General features: G+C 41.9%; 1 protein-coding gene across 4 annotated transcripts in view; it reads right to left on the reverse strand.

Annotated features, from left to right (window-relative positions):
* Window positions 1-19408, reverse strand: part of CNTNAP5 (contactin associated protein family member 5) — a 505995-nt gene extending 486587 nt beyond the window's left edge. For 2 of the 4 annotated variants that reach the window (XM_079923775.1, XM_079923772.1), the window contains exon 1: window positions 19173-19408. The gene's annotated coding sequence lies outside the window, so the exon portion shown is untranslated. The remainder of the gene's footprint in view (window positions 1-19172) is intronic. The other 2 variants (XM_079923774.1, XM_079923771.1) reach the window with 1 other exon arrangement.
* Between the last annotated feature and the right edge of the window lie 1702 nt (window positions 19409-21110).

Below are 21110 nucleotides of genomic sequence, written 5' to 3' on the forward strand. Positions count from 1 at the left end.
CTCCTTTCCCCTGCCCAGCACCACCTGCCCTCCTATCTCACTTTATCTTCTTTCCTAAATGCATCACCACCTGAAAATCTAAATACATATATTTATTTACATTTCTGTCTCTGTCTCCATGGCACTGCAAGAATCACATGGCTTCTCCTAGAATCACAGGCGAGGCCCATAGAGGTTTACTCAGTGAAGAAATGATCCACAGCCTTTGCTCCCCTAATTTGTTTCATTATACAGCCTATTACTTTTTTATGGAGCCTCTTAATTGTGCTCCATAGAAATGCAAACACAATGTCATAATAAGGGAAGTTCTTGTTCACAGCTTTTGGTGGACAAATCAAGAGAGGAGTTTTCAGATGTTTTCTCAATGAAGAGCATCCCTAGTTAAAGGGGGAATGGAAACAATGACATATTAGAATTCCTTCTACTATCACAGCTCTTTAATGCTCTGGATTCTTGGACTAGGGCACTTCAGAGAGACAAAAAGAGAATAAAGGTTCCATGTACATAGTTAAGAAATCCTATGCTACCCAGTCTATCAGGAACCAGCCAAGGAAGAAGCATCAGAGGAGCTGGTGGACAGCTCACACTGTTCATATTTCTTCCTTGATGATAATCTGTGCCTACAAGGTCAAGTTGTTGAGCCCACAAGCTACCTGCAGACTGTGGGTCTGGTTCCTACTGTCCTATACAATATATTGGCCAAGACTGGTGCTCGCTCTAAAAGGACCAAGTGATAACTAAAATGTTCTAGGATGATCTTACCATTATTTCCTCCCCAGAGATTTTCAGGCTCCCTTCCAATACCACTTTCTACACCAGCAGATAAGGCTCAATTTACCTGTCATGTAGGTGATTTTCTCCTAAGATAATTTAACTTCCCTGAATAGGGATCTTTGAAGAGACAGCAGACTGTCACTGGAAAAAGGAACATGAAATCAGACATCATGTGTCTGGTGTTTTTTTTTTAATTATTATTCATTTTCGTGAGATTTCGATCTCAAACTAGCACTCTGCAGAGTGATTTCAACTTCGTGTCAGCCTCTGGCAAAACCACGTAATAGGCTATAAGTTCATCAGGATCTCCTTCTCTTCTCCCTCACTCCTTTGTCCCATTTTTGCTCTTAGCTGACTTTCAACTTTTTTTCTGTTAAATTGTCAGTAACTCAAGCAATGACCCTTCCTAGGGAAAATGCAGAATTTCCATTCTTAAAAGGGACACTTGAAGCACAAAGGAATAAAGAAGGAAGGGAGGGAGAAAAGGAAGGAAGGAAGGGAGGGACGGAGGGAGGGACGGAGGGAGGGAGGGAGGGAGGGAGAATTTTATACACTAAAATAATTAATATCCTGATACTAGTTTGGCTAATAAACTGAGAAAAAATACCTGAATATTTGCTGCAAGCTCTGAGGCCTGCCCCTGAGTAGGTAAAAACCAAAGTCAATATCTGGTGATGGGTCCCCTACCTCCATCTACATCCCCACCTTCATCAGCTCTTTTCCGGTTACCACAACAGCCTCCAGACAATTCTCGTCCCTCTAGAGTTATTCCCATCTAACCCATCTGACAAGAGAGTTCATTAGCTTTAAGATCAAGGAGAGACTTCCCCGTATGCCCTATAAAACCCCCTGTTTAACAAACCATCTCCTGCTTCTTCTCTCCTCCCCAGTCCTCCTTCCACCATATCAAACTGCTACAGGTTCCCTCAAGCACACGAGCAAATGTTTCCTTTAAAGCTGGTGATACTCTTTTGGTTTAGAGCTATTATCTCTTCTGCCACAGTAACACAACAGCAAAAAGTCCAGAATGGATGCATTTATGGTGGTCTCTGCGTCTAGCCAGCAGTCATCTTGAGGACCTGTGCCTTCATTCATTTTCTGTCTCTAGCACCCTACACAACTGTAGCACCCAGAAGGTGGAAAATACACGACGTTTCCATTCTTCACTTTTCTTCTTAACCTTGATCCCCCTTGAGAAGCATTATCGACCCTTGGCTACACGATGCAGCATGAAGCTGCAGAGCTTTGGTGGAAGAGACCCTTCAAATTCACCATCTACTATTACTTCATGTATAGCCAAAGGCCATTCATGCCATCTTTCAGAATCTTGGCTTCTTCATCCATTAAGTGTGGGTAATAATCCATAGGAAAGGAAGCATGCATTAAAGCTTCTTTTATCCAAAACCAGATCCCCTAAAACTATTAATTGATTCCCTTTTTCCAACAGTTTGCAGCGGCGACTTCCACTGCTCACATCAATCATCCTTTCAGTTGCTCTTGTGCATAAACATCAGGGACGTCTGCATGCTCCATATCAAATGTGGAGGATTAAGGCTGCATAAATGTGTTTGTACCTCGCTGCAGCGGGGGACACTCAGGCCCTGTTCATACTTTGCTTCATTCCCAAATTTAAAGAGTGATGTTCAGACCGACCAGCTTGATGATTCTACACGTGTTCTGACTGCAGTGTTGACAGTGTCCGAACCCAGTCAAACAGGCATTCCGAGTTCCTCAGCTTGATATTCAATGCCCTCAAAGTGGATCTCATTCTGCTTTTATGAGTCTTCTTTCTCACAATCCCTGCATGCACTGTAAACTCCCAAAACGGGGCCATTCACTGCCATTGGCCACAGATGTTCCACGCAATCTCATTTCCGTCCTGATGTGCTATGGAGGTACTTTCATGTGGATTTAGGAAGATGCACTCTGGACCACGCTTCCCAGGCTCAAATCCTTCTTCCACCACTTACTGGATGTGAGAGCTTGAGCAAGTACTTAACTTTTCTGTCCTAATATTTGCCCAACTTTAAAAAGGGGATAAAAGTGCATCCCTCTAAAGATGTTAATAATAAAAAAAATAAAAATAAAAAAAAAAAAAAAAAAAAAAAAAAAAAGTGCATCCCTCAGGGGATGGTTGAGAAGAATGTGTGTGTGTGTGTGTGTGTGTATAGATGCAGGGATTTCTGTATACATGTATTTGTTAACTTGAAGATGGCTCACACCTCATGCTGGAATTATTTTAAAGAACATATACACTCATGTATATTGCCTAGATATTGCTTAGAATACTTCTTGCATGAAGTATGAAGTTCTGGAATAACGTATGACTGACATTAAGTGTTAACTATTGTTATTATTCTACATGTTCAATTCAATCATAACTATTCTTCAAGCCCATGTCATATGTTGACTTCTCTATTAAACAAATCCTAGTTCTCCAGGCAAAGGAGGAAGGGAAACTAACATTTCTTGGATGCAGTTGATGGTGCAAGTACCTGTTCTCACATCAGTCCTCCTCACATCCTATGCTGGTTCTGGGCATTTGGGAAACAAAATATCTGGGACGTAGGGGGCCAGTAAGTTGCCCAACTTGGAGCTGAGATTTGAGCCCAGTCTGTCCATTGGTTCAAACCTCCTTCCTCCCTGTTCCACATGGTTGTTTCTCTCTCTCCTCTGAGCTGCCCTCATGCATGATTTCTAACTCCATCATGGCACTTAATATTTGCTACCTTATATTGTGGTGATGTCTGTGCATTTACCTGATTGTACCATGAAACAATACACTTTTTCAGAGAAGTATTTTAAATATATATATAAAATATAAATATATAATAAAATATATGTAATATGTATATTATATATTCCATTTTATTTTATTTAATCCATTTTATTATATATAGATTATCTATCTGATAACCTCCATACTTGTCTAGCATTATATACTAAACATGTAAATATTTATATTTACATATATTTATAATGTAAATATTATCTATTATATATATTGAATATGCTTTTTCAGGGCAGGGATTTATATACATTTATATATAAAATATTATATATAATATTTATATAATGTATATGTTCCATTGTATTTACTATAATCCATTATACATATATTATCCATCTGATAAACTCCATACCTGTCTAGCATTATGTATTAAAAATGGAAATATTATATGTTATTTATATGTATATATATATATAGAATACACTTTTTCAGAGCAAGGTTTTATATATATAAATTTATATATCTATATACTATCCATCTGATAACATCCATACGTCTAGCATTATGTATTAAAAATGTACTTAAACGTAAACCATCACCTTATAGAGCCCATGCCCAACACTTCCCATTTACATCTTTATTCATTCCTTTGCTTTATTAATGGACACACTTGTTTCATCTACAAGAGTCTTCATTTTCTGAATGAATTTAAATTTTGGAAGAGTCTTTAGCCCTGCATTTAGCACAGGGTAAGATCCAAAGTATTTTAGTTCCTATTTTACTGAGTAAAAAAAAAAATTGTTTAAAAAGACCAATAAAATACTGCCGTGACATGAGGCCTTGACCCTTTCATGGAACGCTGAGCCTAGATTCTAGATTTGAGTTTGACTAGACTCCTTTGGCACGCAGGCAGGACACGTGATTCTCAGAGCAGGGAGTACAGTGAAAAGCAAGAGTGAAATTCAGCCAAATGGGCTTCAATCTTGTCTTCATCACCCTGGGACCTGGGTACGTATTTGAACCTCTCTGTGTCTTTGTTTTCTCCTCTGTGAAATGGGGATAACAGCTCTGTATATGTCAGAGGGCTGTTATAAGGATGAAAGGAGACGGTACGTGTTAAATACCGAGCGATTCCTGCATGCAGCAAACACTCATCACATGTTCACGATTCATTTTCTCCTTCTCTTTGTTAATATGTCACTTGTCTGCACAGGATCAGGATGGGCTCACAGTATCCATGGGAGTCTAAGCGGCACACTGTCGGGGGCTGTGTTTCTGATGCTGGTCCAGTAATGGATGATTTCTGTCTCTCCTACTTCCATGCTCTTTATTCTCTTATTATTAATGGCTAGAGAAAGCACACAGTAGCTGTAACAATTAGGTATTAGAAATGTATGAAATAAAACTGACATCTCTTACAGAGGGTTCTCGAATTTACTCTCAACACTTTAAAACCTTGGTGGCTAGAAGCCAGGACCAACTGCTAGTTTACAGCTGATCGTGTTTTCTCATTCCTAACAGGGAGAAATTGCAGTTTCATTTTGTCGAAAATAAAGCACAATTCTTCAGTGGGCCTCGTGGTTCTGCCAAAGCAAAGCCATGATCCTGTTTGGATGAGATGAAACCTGGGACCATGGCAAGTGGCCTGTGCCCAGAACAAGCCTGAGCCTGGGGTGGGGATGAGACAGACTGGGCCCTGGGATGTGGGACCCTTTGCTGCAGTGCTTGCATCTGGACAAATGTCTCCGCCAGAAACAAAATACAAGGAAACTCTAAGGCACTAAAAATACCTGCATAGGGCTTCCCTGGTGGCACAGTGGTTAAGAATCTGCCTGCCAATGCAGGGGACGCGGGTTTGAGCCCTGGTCCGGGAAGATCTCACATGCTGCAGAGAAGAGAAGCCGCCGCAACGAGAAGCCCGCCTACCTCAATGAAGTGCAGACCCCGCTCACCGCAACTAGAGAAAGCCCGCACACAGCAACGAAGACCCAACGCAGACAAAAATAAATAAACTAAAATAAATAAATTTTTAAAATAATGCATACATGTGCAGTTGGGGCAAATTACAGACAAGATACAAAAAGACCAAAAACCCAACTGGCACTTCTTTAGAGCCAGGAGCAAAAGCAGGGTACTGCGCTTACCCCCTAAATACGGCATCACCTAAGGGGGGCGCAAAACACCTCAGCCACCCGCCAGGCTTACCCCTGGACCCACCCCTACCCTCACCCCATATAAGGAACCAGCTGGCCCCGCCTCCCTCCCCCGCCCCCCCAGGGAGCAAGGGAATGAGCAAGGGAACTGGTTGCTTGTTCTCGCTCCCCCCTGCTGCAGCAGGAGCCCCAATACCACCTTACCTGAATTTCTTGTCTGGCCTCTTATCAATTTCTATCGATTAAAGAGGCCAAGAACCCTAGTCGGTATTAGGGGAAACTGCATGCTGCCCCCTTTCACCAGGCCCTTAGAGAAAGCTCGGAGAAGTATGCTTCCCTGGCTTTGGAGCACAGGGGGGCTGGTAAGAGGTACCTTGTGGGGGCAGTTACGTGAGTCTCTGCAAAGGCCTTCTGAGCCAGGGGTGAAGGAGAGAGATTCTGGGCCAGGTCACCTGCTAGGAGGTGCTGAACCACGTGTAAGTCTAGGGTCTTTAATACGTGATCACCAGTTTGAAGCTTTTCTGTGTTGTAATTTTCTTTTACTTATTATCAAGCTTTCTTCTTATCTCCAAACCCTCCAGGTAAGTTTTACCTGGACTTTAGATATTATAGGAGGGACCTATATTCTTATTTGGAGAATCTGGAGAAGTACATCCTGATACAGCAAAAGGCCATGAGTCCTCCTGGTTGAGATAAAGAGTAACAGCCAAGATGGATTTGAAGAACAAGGAAGCATTCCTTAGCATCTCAGAAAACTTTAGAGGCCAGAGCAGTCATGGAAAATGGAGGCTTGACCGATGTCACCTGGGAATTAAGGGAAGTGTGACACCTGAAGACCAGAGAGCTTGGGGACACCACCTTACACAGTTTCCACACTTTACCATGTGATATCCAATGGTAAATAGTCATGGATTCAAATCTAACCAAAATTATGCTCACTTAATGAAATGCTCCCATTTCTATGCCAAAATTAAATGATGAGGAGAAAAAATACAAATAAAATAAAATAAAATAGTACAGTAAAATAAAATAAAATAGTGAAGTAAAATAAAATAAAAGTAAAGTAAAATAAAATAGCTAATATTTGGAAATTGGTTACAAAGGAAACTAAGAAGCCAAACAACTTTTACGAGTGCTCTGAGGTCAATCTATACCAGTCTCAACAGTCTGTACATCCCAGAATACATTTAAGGAATTCTGAACAGTGTTAGATGAAACATGTTTCTTCATAATTCCTCAGACAACCTGAGACTTCAATTGTCAAAACAAACTGACCAAAGCATGGTTGGTTTGTTTGTTTTTCTCCCTTCCTTCCTCTTTGCTTCCTCCTTTCCCCTCTCTGCTCACTCCCTTTCTTTCTTTCAGTCTCTCTTTTGGCAAAGAACAACAACAGACAAATCAAAAGTCAGAGTTATTCAGATATTATACTTAGGAAACCTATCTGAACAAATTATTCCGAGCAGGAGCTGGGGATTTTTAGAGAGATGGCAGGATTGGATGAATACATTTCAATATGGGTTTACTTCTTTATGATATAATCTCAGCCTTAATTTCCAGTGTGGCTGTCAAAATACATTAAAACTTTTATCTCCATTAAAGAGATTTTTGTTCTGTGAACTTACTTAACTGAGCTATTTAGAGATTTCATTTAACAAACCCATTCCAAGAGACTTGTAAAGACAACTGGCTTAAAGGATTAGCGGGTTTTTTTAACTGTTTTCCTTTTAAAAGCAATCAAAGCCAATTTTTTTTTACATCATCAGGGGTAATTGTTGAGTATATACTATTTTATCCTGTTTGGATTATTTGACTTTTCCTTGTCAGCTTTATAGTTCTTCATTCCTGCTAACATTTCTTCACAGTAAGCAATCTTGGTGTATAGTAAATGCTAACTGGCCCTTTAAAAGGTTCCCATGAGAAATATCTTAATGCCTTAATTTAAATTTTCTGGGCACAAAGCAGAGATGAAAGCAGTCACTTCGCTTTGTGTCTGTCATCCAGATTCATGTCTTCCCTCACCTTTCTCCCCTTTTTTTTTTTAACATCTTTATTGGAGTATAATTGCTTTACAATGGTGTGTTAGTTTCTACTTTATAACAAAGTGAATCAGTTATATATATACATATGTTCCCATATCTCTTCCATCTTGCATCTCCCTCTCTCCCACCCTCCTTATCCCACCCCTATAGGTGGTCACAAAGCATGAGCTGATCTCCCTGTGCTATGCCGCTGCACCTTTATCCCTTTAAGCAACGTTTGATTACTTGTTCCTCGCCTTTTCCCCCTTCCTTTAACGAGACAGTCACCACTTTGGATTTTCTACACAAGAGCTAAAACAAAAAACTCATATTACAATAAAAAAGCACTGAAGTGGATTGCCAAAAAACCATTTGCTCAGTTCAAGGGGCAATTTACTGAGGGCAATGAGTAAAGAGGCTGCTTTTTTTGGTTCATATTGCCTGAGTTACACCAGCTACAAAATGATGTAAGTAGGTCAATAAGTTGAACTCAACAAGATGATTTTATCAATTCCATCCGTTTTAATGATCAAATTGTCTCCTTTCAGTTTCAATCTTCCTACGTGTTCTATTCTTGTTAACACAACTAAATTGTTAACAGCTTAAATTTTAAACTACCTTAAGTAGAACCCATCTTACACCTTATACTTTCTTCTTAACAAATATTGTGTATCTATTATTTAGTAGGTATTTTTTTTCACACACTAGAAATTTATTTCAGTTAATTCCCTAAACAGTTTCTGTGAGATAGATTTTTTTTCACACCAATCTCTAAAAGAAGACCTAGACCCACAGAATTCAAACAACTTAGCCAAGGCACACTTCTGATAATTTGTAGACACAGGATTTAAACCCATGCTGGTTTGGCTTCAAAATTTACATTTCTAGTGGGCAATAAAGAATAATATGAGAACCCACATATTGAAGTGAAGTGATGTCTAGCACAAATATTTGTTATCTCTCTGGCAGAAATACCTTTACAGAATTGTCTCAATTTCAGTCCTCTGCCTTTATGATTTTCTTATCTTGTGCAAAGAATAATGTTAGGCTGCATCTTTGTCATACCATTTATGCATCTCATGTAAAATTAATATACTGTCTATGATGATATTCAATGTCCTTATATATGAGTTTGACCAAATAATCCTTCTATGATTCTTTCGATCATAGGAAAAACAATTAATTTACTACAAAGCTGAACGTTTATTTCTATTAGTAGAGGGGAAGAGTACACAGACCAATATGTTGCCATAATTGCCTTAGCTGCTAGAGAAATGAGTTTTTCCCAGGTGTTTTAGTGTACTCAGTTAGGGGCCTCAAACTATATTCTGCATTTGCATCTTTCATTATGTTCACCCCTAATTATGTCTTCCATGGTCTTCTTTCTCATGAGATGATTGGGGCCAACAGGTGTGGTCAAGGAAGTGAAATGGGATGAGTGCCGCCCCACACCCTGGCTTTTCAGTAGAGAATCCTATGATGAATGGTGAACTTTTCTGCATCATGGGAACAAATGTAACCAAATGTAGGAAGTCAGAATTCACTCATAGCGTGAGCTGCCAAGGTAGGTAAACAGGTGAAAGGTAAATCAGAGGATGCAAATAGAAGCTAAAATGATGATAGCTAGATAGGTAAATAGATAGATGATAGAGAGATACAGATGGATAGATAGACGGACAGATAGATGCATAGATAGATAGGTAGAAAGATGGATGGATGGGGGAGGGGTGGGAGAGAGAGATACAAGATAGATAAAGGCAGACAAGGATTTAGGAGTTGACTTGGTCAGCAGTTGGATTATCCAGAGCCAGGGAGAGGAACTAACACATTGTTGTCAATAGAAAGATTGAACAAAATTCCTCTCCCTTTGCTATGTTTAGTTATGTCTTTGAGGCACTAATATCTCTGGAGGAGAGTCTGGGGCTGACCTTTGCTTCTGTAACCAACCAACGTTTTTGTTGTTGTTGTTGCTTTGATATTTTATTGTAAACAAGGGGATACAGATGTTTCTTTGCATCTGTTTGCCTGTATATTCTCTAAGAAACTTAGGAATGCCTTGTTTCTTGTCCCAAAGCAACTGACCCAAGAAGCTCCATTACGTGAACAATTAATTTGTTAAGTATATGTGTTCCTTTTGCCTGTCAAAAACAAAACTAGTCCTGGTGTGAAAAATATAGAAGCGAAAACATATTTCAGAAGGCAAGAGACATAACCTATGGGCCAATGAACCATACCAGGGACTATGTGAAAAGTGTCAAATGACTTAAAAAGATGGTAGGAGTTGTGTGCTTATTACTGTAAACAATCAACATTCTTTAATAAAAACCTCCAGAATTTTATTTCTGAGTGGGATCTGAAAAGGAGGACCGTGAATTATATTACTATTTCCAGCAGACAATTGTTTCTCCCAAACTGTAACAACATATTTTTTAAGGCAAAACATTTTATTAAACTTTTAAACTCTCTGCTTGCATTTCTTATCTGTGCCTAACCATGACAGCACAGAAAATGATTTTATTCATTGGCTCATTTTATTTCTAGCTCTGTTTCCTTTCATTTGGCCATACTGAGTTTGTTGAGTTTGGCTCTACTGAATTTTTCTACTGAAAAAGCAGGAAATATGGGATTTTTTTATTTTTTATTATATATTTTTAACTAATTAATCTATTTATTTATTTTTGGCTGCGTTGTGTCTTCATTGCTGCTCACGGGCTCTATCTAACCACAGCGAGCGAGAGCTACTCTTCGTCGTGATGCGCCAGTTTCTCATTGCGGTGGCTTCTCTTGTTGCAGAGAATGGGCTCTAGGCACACGGGCTCAATAGCTGTGACTCGTGGACTCTAGAGAGCAGGCTCAGTAGTTGTGGCGCATGGGCTTAGTTGCTCTGCAGCATGTGGGATCTTCCCGGACCAGGGATCGAACCTGTGTCCCCTGCATTGGCGGGCGGATTCTTAACCACTGCACCACCGGGGAAGTCCCCAGCTTTTTTCGTCTCTTAGGTCCCATGGAGGTAGTTCAGCCTCTTTGGTTTGGGAATGGATGAACCTTGAGCCCCTCTGTGTGCCAGGCATTCTGTGAGGCACGGGGGATCATGGTAAGCACAGAAATGAGCCATGGGCCAGGAGCTTGAAGTCAGGCCAGGGACAGGTATTAATCTAACACTCACATGAATGAATGCATGGTTATGAAGGGTAAGGAATGGGGGTATATAGATGCTCTGGCTCAGGGAATGCCTTCCCAGGGAATTGATGCTTGAGCTGAGGCTGGCTCCCTGGGCTTCTTAAAAGACAAGGCTTTTTTCTAAACATGGGGAGGACATAACCCCCTGAGGTATGATAGGTTGCATTTATTCAGACATCGCTACAGAGATGCGCACTTTCCACGCTGCAGTGGTCCCTGCAGGGCTGTGCGCTGCTCCCAGGGTTCCGGTTGCTGCTGCCCTGACTGCTGTAGAACACGATTCCTCTGCAGCAACTAGGTGCTCTCCCAGCCCCAGCCCTCCCAGCACAGCCCAAGGGCACCCTGACTCAAGCCCAACCCTGGAGCCATGTTTCCTTGAGATGCCATCCATGCTCACAAATGCTCAAGTGAAAATGTGAGGAGTTAAACCTTGGAGGGGCTAAGTGATCAATGATGAAGAGAGTTTATGGATCAATGTATCCCCTTAGTCCTCTGAGCTCAGTTAGAATGAGCAATAGCTTCCTAATTCTCCTACGTAGACTTTGAAGCGATCTGGCCAGCTTGGCAGCCCAAGCCTTTGTAAGGGCATTCTCCCCTCCGCCCCTCCTCTTTCCTTCACTCTTGCTACTCTGGAAGTGCATTCCTCAAAAATAGCTTTGGCCTCAGCCTTTGTTTTCTAGGAAAGACTGATTAAGATTGAGGGGGGAGGTGGGCTGTGGACTTAACACAACACTGGTCTCCATTCTACTTGTTTTGATCTCAGAGTACAAACTCAGAGATAAAAAAGGAAACATAACCCTTCATTAAAAATAGTGGATTCTAAGAAAATTAGCAGTTGGACAGAGGAGCCCACACAGCCAATGCTTGGCTCTGCTGTCCCCAGTTGAAGGATGACATCCCTGGTGGCTCTGCACTCATCAGGCCACAGCTAGAGTATGTGGGGCGGGGGAGCTGGTACATTTGGGGGGAGCATCTATAGGGCATGATCAGAGAGGGTACAAGACTTGGAAGACATTTGGAAATGACATGAGGAAAACAGAAGCCAGTGAGGCATGTTATATTGAGAGAAACACACAAAGTGTGGGGCAGGGGGTGGTGAAAAGGAGATTAAAATGACCATCAGATAGTTACTGAATTTAAAATAGATAACCAACAAGGACCTACTCTATACACAGAGAACTCTACTCAATATTCTGTAATAACCTTAATGGGTAAAGACTTTGAAAAAGAATAGATATATGTGTAACTGAATCACTTTGTTGGACACCTGAAACTAATACAATATTGTAAATCAACTATAGTCCAATATAGAATAAAAATTTAAAAAAAGAAAAAAGAAAGATGTATAAACTACAGAAGGACAACAAATTGGAAGAAGTTATCAGTAGTAATGCTGTTGAAAAATGGAAGAGACTGCATGATGGGGTAGCAATATCACCTGTAAGCTGTCAGGTCTCTACAGGGATGCTAGTGGAGAGTGGATTCCTGCGGAGGGTAAGAACTGGGTTGGACCATTGCCAAGGTCACTTACAATGGGAAGAGTCTGATTCTGTGTTTCAAGCAAGGTTAGTACTTCATGTAGAGGGAACCTGTATTGCAAGGCTATTAGGGTCATGGATTTCCATTCCTTAATGGCCAATAACCTTCACACAATAGAAAAGAAATGTAAACAACAGTAATCTTCAGCCTTAGGTAATTCTTAGCAGCTATCACACAAATGCAGGCATTTGGTTCCAGCAGACTCAGTGAGAGAGGATATCTTAGCTCCATCCATCATTGCCACAAGAAATATGACTCAATGTTCAAAGTCAACTGACTACATCTCCTGGTGCATTGACCACAGGCAGCTGACTTATTCACTCACTCACTCATTCATTCATTCAACACACATGCTACTCACTATGGAGATACTGGTGGAGGATGTACTCTGTAGGAATCCACAGTCCAAAGAAAGGAAACGGGGACAAAAGAACACACTGTCACTGAGCAAGATAAAGAAAGAAGTGAAGGGAATGCCCTGGTGGTCTAGTGGTAAGGACTTGGCACTTTCACTGCTGTGGGCCCAGGTTCTATCCCTGGTTGGGGAACTAAGTTCCCACAAGCTGAGTGGCACAGCCAGAAAAAAAAAAGGGAGGATTGGGGAAGGTGCTGTACCCCCATCCACTCCAGGGTTAGAGTGCTCAGAGGATGAAACCATATACAAGTCCTTTTTGCTTTAGTCTCCCGGGTCTCCGTTGAGTCTCAAAAGGCTGACTCAAGAGTTAATGGTTAGGGGGACTTCCCTGGTGGCACAGTGGGGTTAAGAATCCACCTGCCAATGCAGGGGACACGGGTTTGAGCCCTGGTCCGGGAAGATCCCACATGCTGTGGAGCAACTAAGTCCATGCACCACAACTACTGAGCCTGCACTCTGGAGCCCCTGAGCCACAGTAACTGAGCCTGTGCACCACAACTACTGAAGCCCAGGCACCTAGGGCCCATGCTCCACAACAAGAGAAGCCACTGCAATGAGAAGCCCACTCACCTCAACAAAGAGTAGCCCCCACTTGACACAACTAGAGAAAGCCCACGAGCAGCAACAAAGGCCCAATGCAGCCAAAATTAATTAAAAAAAAAAAAGAGTTAATGGTTAGGAATGTGAAGATATAGAAACAAAGAATAGCTATTGGGCCAGGAAACTGGTAACAATTTCGACTATAAATCAGACACATGCAGAGTCACTGAACTCCCAGTTCCCTGAGGGATACAGATAAAGACCTGACACACATTCCTAAGTTGTTTTTATAGGAAGCTGACCCCTGCCAGATGGAAACTGCTGACTGCAAGAACACAAACCCTAGACCAGTTGAAACCAGAAGGTTGATGATGCTTGAACCTTCACCTTGATGCCAACCAATCTGAGAATCATGCACAAGCTTATCACATACCCTGCAGCCCCTCCCTCCCAGTGGCTTTAAAACCTCTTCGCTGAAAGCCATCAGGGAGTTTAAGTCTTTTGAGCTTGAGCTGCCCATTCTCCTTGCTTGGTGCCCTGCAGTAAATGCTGCACTTTCCTTCACCACAACCCGGTGTCAGTAGATTGGCTTTACTGCACATGGGCGGATAGACCCAAGTTTGGTACGGTAACAAGGACCCTTCTCACTTCTTGGGAAAGGGACACTTTACTTGTCTGGAGGGATACATGCGATTGTTCTCAGTCAAGAAGGAAGCACAGATTTCTTTAATGTAATACTTAAGATGCTCAGGTGGGCCTGGAATTGTATCCTGATTCTGCCACATATTACCTAAGCAGCTACCATAAAAGCAGATTCATTTACCCAAAAAAATATCTTTGAGTGCCTACTCACATGGCAAGCATTGTGAAAGGTACTAAAAATCGAGTTATGAAAAGAAAAAAGGAAGACACAGACCCTGTCCCCACAAAGGATATATAGTCTTATGGGGGAGGTAGTCATTAATTGCACACTAATTTCCTTCAATACATATAGCACAGCTGTGATGGGTGAGCGGCATGGGGGCCTAATTTGAGCTTGGGTTCCAGTGATAATAAGCACTTAGCTCTCAGGACTGATATAGGTGTAAAGTGAAAAGTGATATAGGTGTAAAGTGAGATGATGCATGCAAAGTGTTTAGCGCGGTGGCTGGAAAAATGCGTGATGGAATCGTTCCCTATTTATATAATGTTGATACCAATGATGCTTTTTCCTCTCCATCAATGCCTCTGTGGAGAAAACAAACGCAATAAGCATCCTCACCTACCAACACGACTTTTTTTTTTTCCCCCTGATTCTCAAGCTAGACTTTCCCTGCACATGTGCAAAACTAATTTATATCTTCAGTTCACATTCAAATGAAATGTACTGTACAACAAAAAGTGAGGTATGGTGGGGACCTCTTGCTCAACAGCTGAATTCCTGCCATTTGCAAAGTGACCTCTATTCATTTGCTAAGGACCAGCTGCTTCTGTAGAAATTCTCAAGCCATGAGGCACGTGGCCCCTATTTGAGTCCATGTGGCATCCTTCTCTTTTTTCTGGATTCTTCAGGTTGTCTGCAAGCTCACCTGTCAGAAGTGGAGCCACAGATGGGAAAGACAGGCAAACTGGAGTGAACAGAAAAGCATGGTGGGGGCGACTTTGCCCCTGAGAGCATCCTGCTCCTTTTCCCTTGTAGCTTATAAGACTGAGGGAATTAAATCACAGAGGAAGAACAAGACAAATCCACAGCTTATTTAACATGTCTATGTGTTTGTCTACTTAATCGCCGGAAGGATATAGGTTTTAGATTTAGATGAACTTGGATTGAAGCTTACTTCCCTTTTCTAAATCTGTTTCCTCACCTTTAAAATGGAGATAATGTGCCTTTCCCAAGTGGAGATTAAGATGCAACATATATAAAGGTCCTTATACATAATAATTACTCAGTAAAGTTCATCTCCCTTCCTTCAGGCCAAAGGTTACCTCTTCTCTCTATACTCTATCTGACATCAGATGTTAAACTCTCTGAAAGGACTCAAAAAAACTTCCAATTTCCCCACTACAGCGATACATAAATATATATTTCCATATAAGAAAGAGAAGGGAGAAGAAGTGCTAAGGTTTATACATAGGTAAAATTTTATGCAATGTGACTGTGTAATCTTCATCTAGTCAAGCATACTCATTCTTCTGAGGCACACTTGGAATGTCTATAAAGATTTACCGTACCTGATGTCACAAAAGAGACCTCCATAAATTCCAAAGAGTTAACCACATATAGACATATGTTTCTGATCACAATACAATAAGATACAAAACAAAATAATAAATTTAAAAATTATAATTCTGGAAACTCAATAACCCACTAATAATAAACCATGGATTAAAGGGGCACTAATAAGAGTAATTATCGTATGCTTAGAGCTGAACAAGTAAAAGACACCACATCCAAGCTAAAGCATTATCTAGAGGGAAATTTGTAGCTTGGCTGCATTGATTACAAAATGTGAGGGCATGAAGGTAAGTGAGCTAAGTCAAGCAGAAGAATGTGAATCCATCATATCCTGCAGGACCTTATTACTGTCAAAGAGAAATAAGCATATGTACGTGAAGCTATTAGAAAATAAGATATATGGTGATTATAACTCGTGAGTTATAATTCATTGAGTTCAAGCAAGGTAGAGAATGTGTCAGTAAATCACTTGGCATGAATTAGTCTTGACTTCATTACAGTACTGCACTATTTACAAATAAGGAAATGGAGGCTCGGAGATTTTAAATAACAGCTAGCAAACGGACGGGTTTTACATGAAGCTCACATGTTGTTCTGATGTGTTTTTTCCAATCTGCCACGTCACATTGACGTCCCTGGACTACAGGACCCAGCCTATGTGGTTGTCAAGACAGTGCTGTCCACTGTTAGGATGCAAAATCAGTCATTGCTGCGGTGATGAGGGAATGTTTCCTGGTGCAGAAAGTCTGAAATAGGCCTCAAAAGACTGCTTGAAGCTGGAGAGTTAGGAAGAACGACATTACAAGCAAATTGCATAGCTGTGCCTGTAAACTTTCAAGACCTCAGTGACCCTGTCCACAGATCCAATACTAACATTTGCTTCAGGATGGGGATGGGATTGTATAATAAATCAAGGTAATGTGAATGCAGATAGTAGGCTCCAGGGAACTGTTACGATTACTCCAGAGATAATGATTACCAAGTGTTTTAAACTGCTCGAAAGGAAGGTGACATGGAAACACACTCAGGGCCATTGTGATCCTTGGGATCGGAGTGTGGGACCAAGGCTGGGATGCCTGGAACTTAAATGAAGGCATATGTGCAGAAGACAGCAAAGCAAAGGGAACAACTTAAAGCTGGTGTAACTCTGGTCTATTTGAAAACTTGGCATTTCAAAATACATACTTAATTTCATTTCAAGAAAATGCCAGAATCTGAAGAATGTTAGGAACTCTTTAAAGGGAAAGAAAAAGGACAGTTTTTCCTATGTTAAATATCTTGTTTTGCTTTAAAAAAAAAATGCAGGCTCAATTTTCAAACTTCAGCTGCAAGAATTAAACCAGAAGGAATCCTTAGCATCAATCAAGCACTGAATAGTTTGACTTGGGATTTGTGGGGAAGAAAAAATGGCAGGAAAGTATTTTAAGTGCTTAGTTTTTACACTGTAGAATGTTCTTTCAAATGTAAATATACATATACAAATAAATATAAATGTATATATCCTCCAAATAATCTCGCTTCTAGTGGGTGTCATTATCCTCATTTTACAGATTAAATCAGACAGTATATACGAACGTGTCGGACATCTCAGGGCTTTTATGCAAAGGTCCTCTATCATGATTTCAGTTATACTGATGGCGAATCTAGGTTAAAGGATCTAATCAGGTTTTACAAGACCGTGAAGCTGGAGAAAGGAAGGAACTGAAACGCAGACCTGTTGTTCAGATTTGTAAAACCACCCCGTTCTGCCTCCCTAGGTAAATGCACTCCCCCCGCTCTCCAAGAAGATAATTTTCTGCAATATTCTCTCCCCTCACATCACCAGTACTCCCCCTCACTCCCACATGGAGCTGATGACTTCAGATTTTTAGAACACAACAGAAGCACATAAGAGCAAGTTCATCCTCCCGCCCCCCAAGCCACTCCCCTGCCTGAATCCACACACGTGCTACCTGCTTCCAGGGCAGCAGCCGAGCCGGAGTCCACGCTAGCGCAACCTGAGCCCTTTTATGGCGTATCTTAACCATTCTTGCTTTGGGCAGTTATCAGCTCCCTTTTAGTATCAGTTTTCTCTTTCTCCTGGATCCTTCACTCGGGCATGCAAACATGCCTTAATAACCCTCATCTCTTTGCCAGAGCTGCTCCAGGCCTTTGCTCCAAACCTGCCAACCCCCCAACCTTTAGCAGGAGTGAACCTAAATCTTTTAAGTCAAAGGGTCCAGAGATAAGAAAGGAAGCTACACACACACGAAAAGAAAAAACACAAGGACTTCACTGGCGGTCCAGTGGTTAAGACTCCCCCGTCCAATGCAGGGGGTGCAGGTTCGATCCCTGGTCGGGGACCTAAGATCTCACATGCCTTGCGGCCAAAAAAACAAAACATAAAACAGAAGCATATTGTAACAAATTCAATAAAGACTTTAAAAATGGGCCACAACACAAATATCTTTAAAAAAGAAAAACAGATGGAAACAGCTGGGACCAAGATGGCAACAAATCTGACTTCCAACGTAGGCTGTCTCATTATGTGCTGATTTTCCTACATTAGCATATTAAATGATAACCTCCCGGCAGCCATGGCCAGACATTAAGGACCAAAAAAGGATAAAAAGGGGGTGGGGGGTGGCACCCCATTCCCTCTAAAAAGCTCTGCCCCTCCCCCAGTAGATTAACGCATTAGCCTCGCTCCTGCTCCCTCTGTCTTTTTTTATGCGGGCTTCTCACTGTTGCGGCCTCTCCCATTGCGGAGCACAGGCTCCGGACGCGCAGGGTCAGCGGCCATGGCTCACGGGCCCAGCCGCTCCGCAGCATGTGGGATCTTCCCAGACCGGTGCACGCACGAACCCGTGTCCCCTGCATCGGCAGGCGGACTCCCAACCACTGCACCACTGGGGAAGCCCTCCTCCCTTTGTCTTTATTCATTAAAATTAAATCCTTCCCACCATGTGAGGGAGAAGTTGATCTGTGAACTTTGTTCTCCCTTCTCCATTCTTTGCCCACTGAATAAAGCTTGTGCTGTGTCGATCTCAGCTTTAGTTTCCTTATTCACCTACTCAAACCCAAACAGAAAAAGAACGCTCCTCGGTGGAGGCAGAGAGCCTCGCCAGGACAGGGTCCATACACTTAATTCAGTAACAATCTTACAAAACAACTAACAAACAATGCAAACAACAAAACTGGATTCCGTTTCCCGTTGTTGCTACTGCCCTGAGTCTCTGTTTCTCGGCTTTGTCGCCTCCTCAGTATCAGCCCCTCCTTATTTTCTTAATCCTTCACTGTCTGTCTTTATAGTTTGCCCCCTGGTTCTGCCATTCCTGTTTTCTAATTGTTGGGAGCCCCGGGGATCTATCAACCTGAGTTCCATTCTCTTCATCACCTGCAGCAAGATCTTTTTCTAGATGCTCTCACTCAAACCCATGGCTGGAACTATCAGTGATAGGCTCAGTGATTCCCACGTCTGTATGTCTAACCTTTTAGCAAAACTACTTTCATGTCGTGCTCCACATCTCCTGGGCTAAGAGGTGGCTCAAACTTTTTAGAGCTGAAACAAAACCTTCCACCCCCATGGTCCCACCTCCTGACAAAGCATCTCTTGCTCAGTACTTACTCATCTCAGTAATGGCACCACCGTGTGAAGATTCCCTGAAGATACTCAGTCTTGGTCAGGCAGGTTGGGACCTGGGACCTGGGACCCTTTGCGGCAGTGCTTGCATCTGGACAAAGTCTCCTCCAGCAACAGATACAAAGAAGCTATAAGGGACTAAAAATAACTGTGCGCGTGTGCAGCTGGGGCAAATTGTGAACAATAAGATACAAAAAGATACAATAAGATACAACTGCCACTTCTGAGGCGCCAGGAGCGAAAGCAGGGTACTGTGCAGTAATCGCTGCGCTCAACGCCACCCAAGAGGAAGACAGACCTCCTAAGCCACCCCTCCGGCCTGACCCACGGATCTGCCCCCACCCTCACCCCATTTAAGGGACCCGCTCAACCCCTACCCTCGGGGAGGGAGCAAGGGAACCTGTTACTTGTTTTCGCTCCCTACTGCTGCAGCTGTGGGTCGTAATAAAGCCTGGCCTGAATTTCTTGTCTGGCCTCTTATCAATTTCTGTTGATTAAAGAGTGCAAGGACCCAGGTGGGTCACATTGGGGGCCATCCTATTGCCATCTTGCCCTCACCCACCAAAGACAATCAGTCAGCCTTTCTCATGGGCTCTGTCAAATACGATCACTTTAATTATTTCACTGTTGCATTCATGTCTGAGCCATGATCATTTCTGTCTTGAGCTACAGCCAAGACTTCCTAAATGGTCTCCCTTCTTTCCCTTTTGTCTGCCTGCTGTTCATTGTCCTAAAGTGGGTGTAATTGTCCTAACAGGTGAAACAAATCATGTTACTCCCCCATGGAAAACATTGTGTGGGCAGCCTCTGCCGATTGGTATGAAGTTCAACCTCCCCCCCACCCCCGCCCCACCCCGGTTTTTACCAAGTTCAAGACCCCTGCATGATTTGCGTCTACCTTGCTCTCCATCATTCTCTCCACCAAGTGCACTTGTCTCCAGACACCCATCCATCCCTAAACACACCTATTCTCCACCCTTCAGGTTCTTTCTGGTTAGCACTCACTTTTGCCAGATCCACTTTCTCCCCCTTGGCCTCCTGTTTTGAACAATTAAGTATCAGCTCAAGTGCCAGTGTCTCAGAGATTCCAGCTCTCCCTTCCCCAGTAAAATATCACTCACTCCATTTTCTAAATCATTGTCTAGCACATTGATCAGTGTTTTCCTTTTTTGTCTGATGCATATCATTATCTAAAATCTTTTTTTATTTTTTTTTTTTTTTGGTGTATTTGTTTTCTTTTTTCTTTCCAGCGGCACATGAATTTTGCAAAGACCCGGGCTCTGGCTTTGATAGCTGTTCTATCCCCACAGTCTATGACAGTGCCTTGCACTCAGTCAGTTCACAAAGAGTATTTGTGTTACTGACTGGCTGTCAGCTCAAAGGAAAGGGGAAAAAAATTATTTGGTACAGACTTTACCACAAATTTGCAAAGAGATGATATAAAGCCAATGTGAGGAAAACAGTGAGCAGTACAAAATATGTAACTAAGTGTTAAAATACAACATATGTATGTTAAATCCTATAAGGAATATGCTTATTTGATGAAGATGGAAATGAACTGAAGTCTAGGATTTATGCTTTCAGAGAAATATAGCAATTATCTGTCTACCTTTCTGCCATAGTATGGGGATCTTATACTCCCCAATATGCCCAAAGACAAATTCAACACAATTTGGTCAGTACAGTGAAAAAGTGTGAGCATTGCAGGAAGAAAAACCTGACTTTGAGCCTTAGCTCAGCCATGTACCAATTCTGGCAGTTTTCCTTATTTCTTGGACCCTCAGCTTTCTCATCCTACGCGACTGCTTTCAAGATTAAATGAGGTGGTACACCAAATGCAGTGCTTGCCGTATGACCAGTCTCCACAAACTACAGTTAGCAGTATCTGGAATAATATCTTCAAATATTACAATGGATATAAAA

Source organism: Stenella coeruleoalba (genome assembly GCF_951394435.1).
Source record: "Stenella coeruleoalba genome assembly, chromosome: 6".
Classification (NCBI taxonomy): Eukaryota; Metazoa; Chordata; class Mammalia; order Artiodactyla; family Delphinidae; genus Stenella; species Stenella coeruleoalba.